Consider the following 16,711-nt stretch of genomic DNA (forward strand, 5'->3'; position numbering starts at 1 on the left):
GTGCATTTTATATTGCCAAAAATGTGGTAAGCTAAGTTTTTATAAGTGTCCTTATAATATGCTTAATAAGGTCAGCTAGAAACCTAATGGTGTCTTTACATGACTTACTAAAGTCATGTAACATGACATTACATGACTTACTAAAGTCTTCGGAGAGGGGCGGCATACAAATCTAATAGATAGATAGATAGATAGATAGATAGATAGATAGATAGATAGATAGATAGATAGATAGATAGATAGATAGATAGATGATAGATAGATGATAGATAGATAGATAGATGATAGATAGATAGATAGATAGATAGATAGATAGATAGATAGATAGATAGATAGATGATAGATAGATAGATGATAGATAGATAGATAGATTGATAGATAGATGATAGATAGATAGATAGATAGATTGATTGATAGATAGATGATAGGTAGATAGATAGATAGATGATAGATAGATAGATAGATAGATAGATGATAGATAGATAGATAGATAGATAGATTGATTGATATAGATGATAGATAGATAGATAGATGATAGATAGATAGATAGATGATAGATAGATAGATAAATAGATAGATGATAGATAGATAGATAGATAGATAGATAGATGATAGATAGATAGATAGATAGATGATAGATAGATAGATAGATAGATTGATTGATAGATGATAGATAGATAGATAGATTGATAGATAGATAGATAGATAGATAGATGATAGATAGATAAATAGATAGATGATAGATAGATAGATAGATAGATAGATAGATGATAGATAGATTGATAGATAGATGATAGATAGATAGATAGATAGATAGATAGATAGATAGATAGATAGATGATAGATAGATAGATAGATAGATTGATAGATAGATGATAGATAGATAGATAGATTGATTGATTGATAGATAGATAGATAGATAGATTGATAGATAGATGATAGATAGATAGATAGATAGATTGATAGATAGATGATAGATAGATAGATAGATAGATAGATAGATAGATAGATAGATAGATAGATAGATAGATAGATAGATGGATAGATAGATAGATTACTAAATAGGATGTCGGTGTAGGAGAAGAGCAGGCAGAGCTGGTGGGGGTGGAATCAAGTGCGTCATCAGCCCAGAATCCTTACATTGCCACAAACAGTCTAAATCCAATCCCTCTTCAATTCAGTCAACCCTTATCTGGAGCCAATTGATCCCTGAATTTAATTGACTAGATTCCTGTGCATAGGCTTAAGAAAGGAATCTTCCCAATTGCACCTGATTCTTTTGTCTATCTATCAAGGTGAGTTGGTCCCCTTCATGGGTGGGGGCGTTGTGCAATCCACCATGCGGTTAGTTGGTTAATTCGGTGCATTGGAAAAGCTGGCTCATGGGTTAACCCAGCAAGCAGGTCCCACTTATTGAATTCGCATTGTAAAAAGATGAAGATCGCACGGCAGAGTCAAGTGGCACAGGGAAGGGAACTCTGCAAGCAAACTGTTCTGTCGGGCTCTCTGGTAGACTCCTCCCAAAAATTCACAGGTACAAATTTCAGACACACACACGTTTGAAAATTCAAAACAATGTTCTTTATAATGAAAATTCACTTAGACCAAGCCCTCTTTTGGTATAGCAAAGAGCACTCGTCTCCAAACAACCTGGTAATTTGTACAAGTCCCTTATCAGTTCTGAGATACTTAGCTTGCAGCTGTGAGGCAATTCACAGTCCTTCTTCTTTCACAAAGTGAAACACACTTTGCTCTGGTTTAGTTTCAAATCAGAGAAAAATCAGCATACAAAAGGTCAAAGGCAGTAAAGCAGTCATGAAACACAACAATCAGATAATCCTCCACAATGGCCAAACCCACAGGCTGCTATTTATAGCAGCCTCACTAATGACCACAGCCCCACCCAACCACAGGTGGCCTCATTTTCTTTGATAATAATCTCTCAGTTGTTGTTGCCTATGCATCGCTCTCCGCATACATGGCTGTATCATTAACTCTTGTTCTGAATCGAAGGAGGAGCTAGATAATTTTATTTATTTTTTATTTATTTTATTTATTAGATTTGTATGCCGCCCCTCTCCGTAGACTCGGGGCGGCTCACAATACAATAAAAACAATTCCTGACAAATCTAATAATTTACAATTTAAAATTTAAAATAGTTAAAAAAACCCATTTTTAAGCAGACATGCCTACAAACATACCATACATAAATTATATAGGCCTGGGGGAGATATCTCAGTTCCCCCATGCCTGACGACAAAGGTGGGTTTTAAGCAGTTTGCGAAAGGCAAGGAGGGTAGGGGCAGTTCTAATCTCGGGAGGGAGCTGGTTCCAGAGAGTCGGGGCCGCCACAGAGAAGGCTCTTCCCCTGGGGCCCGCCAAACGACATTGTTTAGTTGACGGGACCCGGAGAAGGCCCATTCTGTGGGACCTAATCGGTCGCTGGGATTCGTGCAGCAGAATGCGGTCTCGGAGATATTCTGGTCTGATGCCATGATCTCCTTCTGAGCTGTCTGCCACACTCTCCTCCTCCCTGTCACTCATGTCTTCTAGGTCAGAGGAGCCTTCATCAGCAGATTCCACCGGGGGGGGGGGCAAAACAAGCCTGCGGCATGTGGATGTCTCCCCCACATTCTCAGTCCTTGGGGCAGGAGCTGGGCCAGAGCTAACCACAACACAAGCCTCTCCAATGTCTGAGTCTAGATTATTATGGGTTGGAAGAGGCGGGTTGGGTGGGGAGAGAAGGGAAGGCAGGGACATAACCTTTAGATAGGAAGCGTGAAGCTTTATTAAAACAGCTGGAGCTGTTTTGACAGCAGCCTACCAGCACCGACAACCCCCCCCTCAACCCACCCCAGCCTGGGAGACAGATGAAACCAATAAATGCAGTTAATTGACTCTTGCTGGTAGATGAGTATTTGCAATCTCTTTAAAAGGATCAAGTGCTGCTGGTGGTGTCGGGAGCCCGAGAAAAGTCTGCCAAGGACACAGGCAAGCAATTAACCCGAGGTACCACGGCTGGGTTGCCTTTTATTTTTTTGCAACACAGAGGTTGATATTGGAAGAGGATAACCGAAGCAATAAGGGGCATTTTAGCTTTTTTGGGAAGGGGTGGGTTTATAATTTTGGGCTTTTTAAAAGCGCATTTGGGAGAAGCGTCTCGCAGAAAAATTATCTATGACTCATTGGCAGGAGAGAGAGGGAAACATTGCTTGCTCTATAATAACCCAATCTGGGGTCAGTGGAAGTCGACAAGAGCAGAGACAATATTTACTCGAGGAATAAATATTGTGGGATGTGCTGATGACATATACTGCTAAAAAGAAAAAAGAAAAAAAAAAAAAAAAAGGGAAACAACAGAATAGAACTCCAAGTAAATCAAACTTCTGTGAAATCACACTGTCCACTTAGAAAGTGTTGTGATTCAGCCTGAGGCTGCTCAGGGACCAGCTGTGTCTCTGCTGGCTCCATGCCCAGAGGAGGAGGACAGCGCAGAGGAGGGGGCTGAACAGTTGGACGGGGGAGAGGAAAATCAGGAATGGGATGAAGGAGAACAGCATGAGAGCCCCGGGGGGGGGGGGGCTCTCCCCAGCCAGTAGCTTGGAGTCATTAGGTGATGACGCACAAGCTGTCATTGACATGAGACAGCGACGTTCAGAGTAATGAAAGGAGCAGTTAAAGAGATATTTTCACCATTGAAGTAGAAACAGCTGGGTTTGGGTGTGGTCCTCATCAGCAGGGTTTAAAAGGCAGGCAAGCCCTTGTAGCCATGTGGAGTGTTATCAGCTTGGCATTATCCTGTCTTGTTTCTCGGCGTCTCTGTTCCTGGCTTGTGGCCCAGCAGCTTTGGAAGATCCGTGGGAGGTATAGGTCTGCTATCTATAGCCTTGGCTTGGCAGCAAGAATTCTGTATTGCTGCATGGACTTTTGCCTTCGTGGATATATCTGAAGATACAGCATTTTCCTGGTTGTAAGGACATTTTCTGTTACCTGTGTTTTTCTTGGATTTTATAAAACTGCCTTTGCCTTTTACCAGTGTGTCTGGCTTCTCTTTTTGGGTTGGTATTGGCTTCTGGAGTGACCCAGACAGAACAGAAAGCAATAATAATAATAATAATAATAATAATAATAATAATAATAATAATAATAATAATAATAATATAATAATAATAATAATAATAATAATAATAATAATTTATTGGATTTGTATGCCACCCCTCTCCGCAGACTCGGGGCAGCTAACAACAATAATAAACACAACATGTACAATCCAATAATAAAAAAACAACTAAAAACCCCTATTATAAAACCAAACATACACACAAAACTACCATGCATAACTTGTAATGGCCTAGGGGGAAGAGCTATCTCAACTCCCCCATGCCTGGCAGTATAAATGAGTCTTGAGTAGTTTACAAAAGACAGGCAGGGTGGGGGCAGTTCTAATCTCCGGGGGGGAGTTGGTTCCAGCTTGACAATCAATTTCACATGTTGTCAGCACATTCAACTTTGTACAGAACAAAGTATTCAATGAGAATGTTTCATTCATTCAGATCTGTGAGTGTTCCCTTTATTTTTTTGAGCACTGTATATAAATTTAGGAAAAGTGAGAGATTTATTATTTATTTATACAAAATTAGCATCTGAGAAATAAATCCAAGTCCAAACTTTGGCCTTCTTCCAAGTTCCAATTTATTAACAGAGCCATGTTGGTTACGAACTGTAATCAACCCAAGGTTTATTCAATCATTTATTTGGATTTATATGCCACCCCTCTCCAAGGACTCGGGGTGGCTTACAACAGAGGGAGGACTAGGATAGATCTATTTCAGCCTTGTTCTGGCCTCATCAGCTAGCCGTACCCTCTCACTGGGATTTGAACTTGCAGCCTTTGCCTTGTAAGGCAGAGAATTAACCTCTAGGCTACAGTATCTAATCCCTTCAGCTTTGTACCAGGGAAGGATTACAGCGATCCCTCGATTTTCGCGATCTCGTTCTTCGCGAAACGCTATATCACGATTTTTCCCACCCGATGATGTCACTCTCTTCCTTCCTTTCTCATCTTTCTTTCTCTCTCTCTTTCTCTATCTTGCTTCTTCCTCTCTCACACTCTCTTCCTCCCTCTCTCATCTCTTTCTTTCCTTCTCTCTCTTTCTCTATCTCTCCCCCTCTTGCTGGCGGGCGGCGGGCGGCGGGCGGGCGAGCGGGGGCATCAGCGAGGAAAACCCAGGGAAGGTTCCTTCGGCTGCCCAGCAGCTGATCTGCTCGGTAGCGCAGCAGCAGCGAGGAGCCGAATCGGGGTTTCCCCTTTGCGTGGGCGGCGGGGAAACCCCGATCTTCGTCTGCTCGCTGCTGCTGCGCTACCAAGCAGATCAGCTGCTGGGCGGCCGCAGGAACCTTCCCTGGGTTTTCCTCGCTGATGCCCCCGCTCGGAACGGAACCCTCGCGATAATCGAGGGATCACTGTACAGTATATGTTTTTTTCTGTTGAATCACCCTGGTATATTGAAGGAGCATCACAGCTTCCTTCTTGCCTCTCGGCCCAACCCAGGGCCATTCCCAAGGCAGTTAATTTATTCATAGCCGACAAACTATATTCTGTATGTGTCACATGTTTTTGCTGCCTATACATACCCCGTTTCCCGAAAATAAGACGTACCCCGAAAGTAAGGCATGTCGGAGGTTTTGCAGAATTTGCTAATATAAGGCACCCCCCAAAAATAAGGCGTAGTCAAGTTTACATACGGTACGGTGGAAAAACATACGGTACCATTCAAAGCTGTTCATAGTGGTACCGTAATAATGTGGCGTTCCCCTGCTGGCCCCTTCCATCGCTTTGTACCGTCCAGTACAGCAGACACAGTCTGCTGCTGTCTCACCGCCATTACAGTCTCCACTACAGTGCGTAGACTGTAGTTCCTCTGGTGGCCGGAAGCTGCAATAGCGGGAGTGTACTGTTGTACCATATAAGTGCCCTCGTTTGTGTGTGTGGGTGCCATACTGACAGGTACCGTACCATAATCAGTGTACCGTACGGTATAAACTTTCTTTGGGGGTATCAGCTTTTCTGCCTGTGAATTTGTCTTATTTGAGAAATATAAGGCACTCCCCGAAAATCAGACGTAGCACAACATTTGGAGCAAAAATTAATATAAGACAGTGTCTTATTTTCGGGGAAACACGGTACATATGAAAATTGTGGAGAAATATATATATATATATATATATAAAATGATATGACTCCACGTACCACCTGTGGCACAAGTGCTTTAGATTCACCATCACTGGGTTAGGACACCAGTTGGACCCCTGACTGGTCTTATAACAGAATATTATTATTGTTGCTGTTGTTGTTGTTGTTTTTATTATTATTATTATTATTATTATTATTATTATTATTATTATTATTATTATTATTATGTCAATACAACACAGCAAACGAGATCACTATGCTGGATTTCGTATTTCATCACCAGTCGGGCACTTCCCAAGCACCTAGGACTGCGTGATGTAGCTGCGAATTATGTTTGCCGATCCCAGTAAAGCGGCCTTTTGCAATTGACAGATGGAGATTTTGTCAATTCCGATGGTTTTCAAATGTCCGCTGAGATCCTTTGGCCCTGCGCCCAGCGTGCCAAGTACCCCTGGGACCACTTTCACGGGCTTATGCCAGAGTCGTTGCAGCTCGATTTTTAGATCTTCGTATTTCACTAATTTCTCTAGCTGCTTCTCCTCAATTCTGCTGTCTCCTGGGATTGCGATGTCAATGATCCATACTTTCTTTTTCTCCACGATCACAATGTCTGGTGTGTTGTTGTTGTTATTATTATTATTATTATTATTATTATTATTTTATTTATTATTACTTATTAGATTTGTATGCCGCCCCTCTCTGAAGACTCCAAAGAATATATCAAAGTGACCCACGTACTTGTGGCTAATGTATAGCCTGGCCATTGTGGTTTGTGTATACCTGAGTGTGTTTGAGTGACCCTAGAAGACAGTGGTTTCTTCGGTCATCCAAGGTGATTGTCTTAGTATGTTGGGCCAACCCAGTCTCTGCTTCGGCTCCTTCCCCGGAAACTCTTATTAAAGATTTAATCTTTTAGATTAAACTATTTTAGATTTTAAAAGGGAGATAAAGATACAGTGAACGGTTACGGCTGACTTAGGGCAGCATCTAATTAATGGGGGCTGGGGGGGTGGTTAGTGTTCTCATTTGGTGTCATCCCACCTCCTTGCCTAACCAAGATGCACCCAATCAATGCATCTATCCTCAGGCTGCTTTCCATTGATCTAATATGTAATTTCCTTCCCTTGACTTTGAATTTAATGAGAGGAGCCTGAAGGACATTCAGATGTTCTCCCTCTTTTACACCATTCAGCCAATTTCCAGATGATAAAGAGGACCTGCCTCTTGAGAAGCTGCTTGTATAACAAGTAGCCCTCCATGCCTCTTCCGTTATTTCATTATTCTCCTGTTTGACCTGATGTTAGTTCCTTTCCTTTGCTTCCTTTTCCTTGCCTTAGCTTTCCTTTCCTCTCCTTCTTTCCTCTCCTCTCCTCTCCTTTTTCCTTTCCTCTCCTTCTCTCCTCTCCCCTCCCCTCCTCTCCTTTTTCCTTTCCTTTTCTTCTCTCCTCTACTTTCCTTTCCTCTTTTCTTTCTTTTCTTCCTCTTCTCTCCTCTCCTTTCCTCGCCTTCTCTCTTTCCTTTCCTTTCCCTTTCTTTAGTCTCCTCTCCTCTTCTTTTTCCTTTCCTTCTCTCCTCTCCTTTTTCCTTTCCTTTTCTTCTCTCCTCTTTCCTTTCCTCTCCTTCTCTCCTCTCCCCTCCCCTCCTTTTTCCTTTCCTTTTCTTCTCTCCTCTCCTTTCCTTCCCCTTTCTTCTCTTCTCTCCTTTCCTTTCCTCTTTTCTTTCTTTTCCTTTCCTTCGCTTCTCTCCTCTCCTTTCCTCACCTTCTCTCTTTCCTTTCCCTTTCTTTCCTCTTTCCTTTCTTTCTTTCCTCTCCTCTCCTCTTCTTTTTCCTTTCCTTCTCTCCTCTCCTTTTTCCTTTCCTTTTCTTCTCTCCTCTTTCCTTTCCTTCTCTCCTCTCCTTCCCTTCCCTTTTCTTCCCTTTTCTTCTCTCCTCTCCTTTCCTTTCCTCTTTTCTTTCTTTTCCTTTCCTCCTCTTCTCTCCTCTCTTTTCCTCGCCTTCTCTCTTTCCTTTCCTTTCCTCTTTCCTTTCTTTCTTTCCTCTCCTCTTCTTTTTCCTTTCCTTTCCTTCTCTCCTCTCCTCTCCTTTCCTCTCCTTTCCTCTTTCCTTTCCTTTCATAGAAACATGGAAACATAGAAGTCTGACGGCAGAAAAAGACCTCATGGTCCATCTAGTCTGCCCTTATACTATTTCCTGTATTTTATCTTACAATGGATATATGTTTATCCCAGGCAGGTTTAAATTCGGTTACTGTGGATTTATCTACCACGTCTGCTGGAAGTTTGTTCCAAGGATCTACTACTCTTTCAGTAAAATAATTTCCTTCTTTCCTCTCCTCTCCTTTCCTCTTTCCTTTTCTTTCCTTTCCTTCTTTCCTCTCCTCTCCTTTCCTCTTTTCTTTCTTTTTCTTCCTTCCCTTCTCTCCTCTCCTTTCCTTCTTCTCAAAACTAATGATACACGAACTCTGCAAGGCCTACAAACCATTACCAATAATGTTTGCAATGGTGATCTTAATGTGTGGGAAAGCGATTCAGAGATGAACAAAACAAGAATAAAAATAACTCAAACATCTTCCGCAAAGAGTTTTTAAGCCTCTTTTAAAAAACGGCCGGTTTGCTAATTGCTTAGAATAAGCTTCTGTTTTATAGGGCATGGGGGTGAGAAAAAGCCAATTTAGCCAATTTAGGAGTGGAAATGTTTTGGGAACCGTAGTCTCGACGTAGTCTGGAGGGCAATCAGATTGTGGAAAGAACCACGGTCTCTTTTCTCAAGCGTTAAGGCTCATATTGTGTTGATCCTGATCTACAAGCCAAACAGAGAAGGGGCCTTACATAAGACATCTGTCTTTTCTGTAATGAATTAACGAGGAAGTGCTTGGAAAGAAATACAATCAATTATTCAAAGCCCAGATCCTTTTGAAATGCTAATAAGACCGTCCTTATTGAGGGACTCTTGGATCAAATTATGGTCCATTCGGATGGCCATCTCTGCTTGGACGGGGCAGCCAGGCAGACTAAAAGCGAGCAATCCAAATTCTAACAATAGAATGGCAATAAGATCACCTCTCTCCGGGGCCTTTTCCAAACACGCTCATTAGCCAAGTCATCCCCTCCCCTCTGTCTCTTGGCAAATCTGGGGCTACCTCCAACCGCACTGCCAAATTTTGATGGCTCGGCTTCCCCTCCAGACACATGGATTCCTGAAGCACAGAAAGACAGCCTTGCCATTTCAAAGGCAAGGAAAATCCCCTAACAAATGCACACAGGTGTCAGTTAATGTCTCAAAATGGGTGAACAGTGCAGTCAGGCGGTAGGGAAAGCAAGTAGGATGCTTGGCTGCATAACTAGAGGTATAACAAGCAGGGAGAGGGAGATTGTGATCCCGCTATATAGAGCGCTGGTGAGACCACATTTGGAATACTGTGTTCAGTTCTGGAGACCTCACCTACAAAAAGATATTGACAAAGTTGAACGGGTCCAAAGACGGGCTACAAGAATGGTGGAAGGTCTTAAGCATAAAATGTATCAGGAAAGACTTCATGAACTCAATCTGTATAGTCTGGAGGACAGAAGGAAAAGGGGGGACATGATCGAAACATTTAAATATGTTAAAGGGTTAAATAAGGTCCAGGAGGGGAGTGTTTTTAATAGGAAAGTGAACACAAGAACAAGGGGACACAATCTGAAGTTAGTTGGGGGAAAGATCAAAAGCAACATGAGAAAATATTATTTTACTGAAAGAGTAGTAGATCCTTGGAACAAACTTCCAGCAGATGTGGTTGGTAAATCCACAGTAACTGAATTTAAACATGCCTGGGATAAACATAGATCCATCCTAAGATAAAATACAGAAAATAGTATAAGGGCAGACTAGATGGATCATGAGGTCTTTTTCTGCCGTCAGTCTTCTATGTTTCTATGTTTCTATGTTTCTAACGTTCAGTGCTTGCTTTGCTTCTCCATAAAACAGCCTCCTAGAGCAAATCCTTGATGGGTCCATCCATATCCCCTCACTGTTCCAATCTTAGCCCCTCTAATTTTTTTCAGTTTTCCAGGGCTAAATATAAATCTAAAATATAAATCAAAGCCCCACAATAACATTTAGTCTCTGTCTCGGTCTCTCTGTCTTTCTGTCTGTCTCTCTGTCTGTCTCTCTCTGTCTCTGTCTCTGTCTATCTGTCTCTCAAGCTCCCAGCATCTTTCCAATAATTATAACAGAGTTGGAAGGGACCTTGGAGGTCTTCTAGTCCAGCCCCCTGCTTAGGCAGAAGACACGGCACTACTTCAGACAGATGGTTATCCAACCTCTTTTTAAAAACTTCAAGTGTTGGAGTATTCACAACTTTTGGAGGCAAACTGTTCCAAATGTCAGGAAATTTCTCCTTGGTTCTAAGTTGCTTCTCTCCTTGTTTAGTTTCCACCCATTGCTTCTTTTTCTACCCTCAGGGGATTTGGAGAATAGCTTGACTCCCTCTTCTTTGTGGCAACCCGTGAGATATTGGAAGACTGCTATCATGTCTACCCTGGTCCTTCTTTTCATTAAACTAGACATACTCATTTCCTGCAACCGTTCTTCATATGTTTTAGCTTCTAGTCCCCTAGTAATCTTTGCTGCTCTTCTCTGCACTCTTTCTAGAGTCTCATCATCCTTTTTGCATCGTGGCGACCAAAACTGAATGCAGTATTCCAAGTGTGGCCTTACCAAGGTCTTATAAAGTGGTATTAACACTTCACGTGATCTTGATTCTACCCCTCTGTTAATGCAGCCTAGAACTGTGTTGGCTTTTTTGGCAGCTGCTGCACAGGGCTGGCTCCTATTTAAATGGTTGTCCACTAGGACTCAAGATCCCTCTCGCAGTTACTACTGTTGAGCAATGTACCATATATATACTCTACCTGTGCATTTTGTTTTTCATACCTAAATGTAGAACCTTTCTTTTTTCACCATTGAATTTCATTTTGCTAGATAATAATAATTAATAATAATAATAATAATAATAATAATAATTTATTGGATTTGTATGCCGCCCCTCTCCGCAGACTCGGGGCGGCTAACAACAATAATAAAAACAACATGTACAATCCAATAATAAAAAACAACTAAAACCCCTATTATAAAACCAAACATACACATAAACATACCATGCATAACTTGTAATGGCCTAGGGGGAAGAGTTATCTCAACTCCCCCATGCCTGGCGGTATAAATGAATCTTGAGTAGTTTACGAAAGACAGGGAGGGTGGGGGCAGTTCTAATCTCCGGGGGGAGTTGGTTCCAGAGGGCCGGGGCCGCCACAGAGAAGGCTCTTCCCCTGGTGCCCGCCAAACGGCATTGTTTAGTCGACGGGACCCGGAGAAGGCCAACTCTGTGGGACCTTATCGGTCGCTGGGATTCGTGCGGTAGCATGCGGTTCCGGAGATGGCGCCCATTGTTCAAGTTTGTCAAGATCCTTCTGTGTTTTGCACCTATCTTCTGGAGTGTTGGCTATTCCTGCCAGTTTGGTGTCATCTGCAAATTTGACGTTCCCCATCTATCTCCTAGTCCAAGTCATTGATGGAGATGTTGAAGAGTACCGGGTCACCAACCACCAAGCTCCCTCAAGCTTCCAGCCTCTTTCCCTTTGACCCTTGTTTCTTGAGGCTGCTGGGAATTGTAGTTCTGCCTCCGCACCAGGAAAGCGCCCAGTTTTCCACGGCCACCAAAAGCTCACCCTGTCCGGCCTGCGCACGTTTCCCCAGCAAAGATGCACCACGTCACTGTCAATCCCACTTGCGCACGGATATCTGGCACGCCGCCTCGGTTCGGGTTTCCATAACGCAGGAGAAATTAAAAGCTCTCCTTGCGCCGGGTGGTAATTAAATTCCTAATCAGTGACAGCCCATTGAGGGAGAATGGATGGCTTTTTAATGCCCCAGTTTAAGGAGGAACAGACACGGCTGTGGCAAGAGCGATAGGACCCCGGTCACGTAGCTGGAGCAGAGGCTGTGCACCAGCTGCCTCTGCCATGAATTGCAATTACCACCGTCTGTTTTTGTAACCGGGACTCAACTGTAGGGCTTCCTTTGATTGCGGTCAGCAGACGGCCTCAGAAAACAAGTCCAGAGGACACCCAAAACTCATCCTTCCGGAGCCTGTTGGGTCATTTCATAGAATCCTTCTCCGAACCCAAAGCTCTGAAGATGTGGGGGAAACATTGACCCCCTCAGAGAGGGTCCGCAACTTGGGCGTCCTCCTCGATCCACAGCTCACATTAGAGAAACATCTTTCCCCTGTGGCGAGGGGGGCGTTTGCCCAGGTTCGCCTGCTGCACCAGTTGCGGCCCTATTTGGACCGGGGGTCACTGCTCACAGTCACTCATGCCCTCATCACCTCGAGGCTCGACTACTGTAACGCTCTCTACATGGGGCTATATTTGAAGAGTGTTCGGAAACTTCAGATCGTGCAGAATGCAGCTGCGAGAGCAATCATGGGCTTTCCCAAATATGCCCATGTTACACCAACACTCCGCAGTCTGCATTGGTTGCCGATCAGTTTCCGGTCACAATTCAAAGTGTTGGTTATGACCTATAAGGCCATTCATGGCATCGGACCAGAATACATCTGGGTCCGCCTTCTGCCGCACGAATCCCAGCGACCAGTTAGGTCCCACAGAGTTGATCTTCTCCGGGTCCCATCAACTAAACAATGTCGTCTGGCGGGACCCAGGGGAAAAGCCTTCTCTGTGGCGGCCCCGACCCTCTGGAACCAGCTCCCCCCGGAGATCAGAATTGCCCCCACCCTCCTTGCCTTTCGTAAGCTCCTCAAAACCCACCTCTGTCGTCAGGCTTGGGGGAACTGAACTACCCTTTCCCCCCTAGGCCTATACAATTTATGCATGGTATGTTTGTGTGTATGTTTGGTTTTAATAAGGTTTTTTAAATTATTTTAAACATTAGATTTGTTACATGCTGTTTATTACTGTTGTTAGCCGCCCCAAGGCTACGGAGAGGGGCGGCATACAAATCTAAGAAATAAACAAACAAACAAACAAACAAACAAATAAATAAATGTGTCGGGACTTCAACGCCCCGACTGTTCCGAAAGGTTACAGCTTGGCAGCGGCGCTTCCTGGCGCTTTCCCGAGCGCCGAACTCGAAAGTTTGGCTTTGAATTGGACCTGGCTTCCCCGTTGAGTTTGCTTGTCAGAAGGTTGCAAAATTGACGCGGTGGGATCTTGTGGCCCCGGGACATTGGCCTGCCATGTGAGCCGTTGCCCTAGCTCAGCTCTAACATGCATGTGTGTGCCGGCCAGCTGATTTTTGACTCACACAGCGGCTCTGGGAGGGCGTTTTTGGCTTCCAGAGAGCCTCCGGGGGGATGGGAGAGCACGTTTTTACCCTTCTCCAGCTCCAGGGAAGCCTTTGGAGCATAGGGAGGTTGAAACACGAGACTACTGGGCCCATCAGAAGTTGGGAAATAGGCCATTTCTGGCCTCCAGAGGGTCTCCGAGGGGTGGGGCAAGCTATTAGAAACATAGAAACATAGAAGACTGACGGCAGAAAAAGATCTCATGATCCATCTAGTCTTGCCCTTATACTATTTTCTGTATTTTATCTTAGGATGGATATATGTTTATCCCAGGCATGTTTAAATTCAGTTACTGTGGATTTATCAACTACGTCTGCTGGTAGTTTGTTCCAAGGATCTACTACTATTTCAGTCAAATAAAATTTTCTCATGTTGCTTTTGATCTTTCCCCCAACTAACTTCAGGTTGTGTCCCCTTGTTCTTGTGTTCACTTTCCTATTAAAAACACTTCCCTCCTGGACCTTATTTAACCCTTTGACATATTTAAATTTTTCGATCATGTCCCCCCTTTCTCTTCTGTCCTCCAGACTATACAGATTGAGTCCATTAAGTCTTTCCTGATACGTTTTATGCTTAAGACCTTCCACCATTCTTGTAGCTCGTCTTTGGACCCGTTCAATTTTGTCAATATCTTTTTGTAGGTGAGGTCTCCAGAACTGAACACAGTATTATTCCAAATGTGGTCTCACCAGCGCTCTATATAAGGGGATCACAATCTCCCTCTTCCTGCTTGTTATACCTCTATCTATGCAGCCAAGCATCCTACTTGCTTTTCCTACTGCCCGACCACACTACTCACCCGTTTTGAGACTGTCAGAAATCACTACCCCTAAATCCTTCTCTTCTGAAGTTTTTGCTAACACAGAACTGCCAATGCAATACTCAGATTGAGGATTCCTTTCCCCCAATTTTCGTCTTCCCCAGGCATTGAATTATGGGTGTGGGCACTCGTGCATGCACGATAGTGCGTGCCCATGCTCTTTCGACACCTGATGAAAAAAAGGTTCGCCAACACTGATCTAAGGTGTCACTGCTAGCCAAGAGCGACCCAGTGGATCTTTCTTCTCGTTCCCCTCCATTCCTCTCCTTTGTTTTTAATTTCTTTGAAGCCAGGAGGAGGAGGAGGAGGAAGAAGGGAAGCGTTAGGAGAAAGGGGCTATTTTTCCCATTAAAATGCAGGGCACATGGTATCCTCGCGCATGCCAGACAGATCAAAGAAGAAGAGCAGCAGATCACGTGGTCCATCTCTGGGGTGTCTGCTTAAACTCAGCGCTTATTCTAATTACACTGATTAATTTTCCCGAGATTCAGGCCAAAGGGTAGAAGGAGAAGGTGGGACGTTTGCAAAACCAACCGATTAATAGTTAGCGGAGCCTGAATGGTGTGTTTGTGTGTGTGTGTGATTCCCACCCTACACACATACATACATACAACAACAACACCCCAGTGATGAATTAGAGAGCCTCAGTCCCAGCTATTACATTATTATGACTGAAAAGCAGCCCTGCCTCTCTTTTAAGGCAGCTGTGGTTTTTTTTGTCTTTCAAGCTGTCTGGAGAATGACAGATATTTCAACGTAGGAGAGGAGGCGATTCCAAAAAAGAGAGAGAAAAACCCTCCCCGTCTCTTTATTTTAACATTATTGCATCTCCCTCCCTCTCTTGCCTCCAGGCAAAATGGGTCCAGAGCAGTAATGGGCTGGAAGGGCTGGGATCGGGGTTCCAGTTGCGGCCCTATTTGGATCGGGAGTCACTGCTCACAGTCACTCATGCCCTCATCACCTTGAGGCTCGACTACTGTAACGCTCTCTACATGGGGCTACCTTTGAAAAGTGTTCGGAAACTTCAGATCGTGCAGAATGCAGCTGCGAGAGCAATCATGGGCTTTCCCAAATATGCCCATGTCACACCAACACTCCGCAGTCTGCATTGGTTGCTGATCAGTTTCCGGTCAAAATTCAAAGTGTTGGTTATGACCTATAAAGCCCTTCATGGCACCGGGCCAGGTTATCTCCGGGACCGTCTTCTGCCGCACGAATCCCAGCGACCAGTTAGGTCCCACAGAGTTGGCCTTCTCCGGGTCCCATCAACTAAACAATGTCGTTTGGCGGGACCCAGGGGAAGAGCCTTCTCTGTGGCGGCCCCAGCCCTCTGGAACCAACTCCCCCCAGAGATTAGAATAGCCCCCACCCTTCTTGCCTTTTGTAAGCTCCTCAAAACCCACCTCTGTCGTCAGGCATGGGGGAACTGAGATATTCGTTCCCCCTAGGCTTCTACAATTTATGTATGGTATGTTTGTGTGTATGATTGGTTTTAAAATAAGGGTTTTTAGCTGTTTTAGTATTGGATTGTCGCATGTTGTTTTTACCACTGTTGTTAGCCGCCCCGAGTCTACGGAGAGGGGCGGCATACAAATCCAACAAATAAATGAATGAATGAATGAATGAATGAATGAATGAATGAATAAATAAATAAATTGAGATGGACATGCATCTCCACGCCCCTGATATGTGTATGCGCCCGCCTGTGTGAGATTTAGCTTCTGCACATGCACAACAAGCGAAATCCCGCACGAGGATGCTCTCGAGTGCAAGATTTTGCCGATTTGGGGCGTTTTTTTTTACTTCTGCACATGTGCAGAAGCAATCACTGCAAATCGGCGAAATTTCTCACGCATGACCATCCTAACATGAGATTTCGCTTGCTGTGCATGTGCAGAAGCAAAATCTCGTGCCACCAGATGTACACATGCCCGCGTCGGTCCTGGAGAGTGTACTAGTAGCGGCCGGTAAGTGGAATCCCTGACTGGTCCAGAGCTTTTATTTACAGCCAAAACAGCTGGCTTATAGAAACATAGAAAGATAGAAGATTGACGGCAGAAAAAGACCTCTTGGTCCATCTAGTCTGCCCTTATACTATCTCCTGCATTTTATCTTAGGGTGGATATATGTTTATCCCAGGCATGTTTAAATTCAGTTACTGTGGATTTATCTACCACGTCTGCTGGAAGTTTGTTCCAAGCATCTACTACTCTTTCAGTCAAATAATATTTTCCCATGTGGCTTCTGATCTTTCCCCCAACTAACCTCAGATTGTGCCCCCTTGTTCTTGGGTTCACTTTCCTATTGAAAACACTTCCCTCCTGAACCTTACTTAACCCTTTAACGTATTT

General features: G+C 43.9%; 2 protein-coding genes across 5 annotated transcripts in view; one reads left to right on the plus strand and one right to left on the minus strand.

The window, feature by feature from the left end:
- The window catches only part of IQCK (IQ motif containing K), a 163,754-nt gene that overhangs the window by 90,934 nt on the left and 56,109 nt on the right, over nt 1-16,711 (plus strand). The window contains exon 11 of one of the 4 annotated variants that reach the window (XM_070761174.1): nt 6,875-6,938. The exons of the other annotated variants lie outside the window; for them this stretch is intronic. The gene's annotated coding sequence lies outside the window, so the exon portion shown is untranslated. Of the gene's footprint in view, nt 1-6,874; nt 6,939-16,711 lie in introns of those variants that run through there. 4 annotated transcript variants of the gene reach the window in all.
- The window catches only part of GPRC5B (G protein-coupled receptor class C group 5 member B), a 140,027-nt gene that overhangs the window by 40,136 nt on the left and 83,180 nt on the right, over nt 1-16,711 (minus strand). The window lies entirely within an intron of this gene.

Source organism: Erythrolamprus reginae, chromosome 9, assembly GCF_031021105.1.
Source record: "Erythrolamprus reginae isolate rEryReg1 chromosome 9, rEryReg1.hap1, whole genome shotgun sequence".
NCBI classification, from domain to species: Eukaryota; Metazoa; Chordata; class Lepidosauria; order Squamata; family Dipsadidae; genus Erythrolamprus; species Erythrolamprus reginae.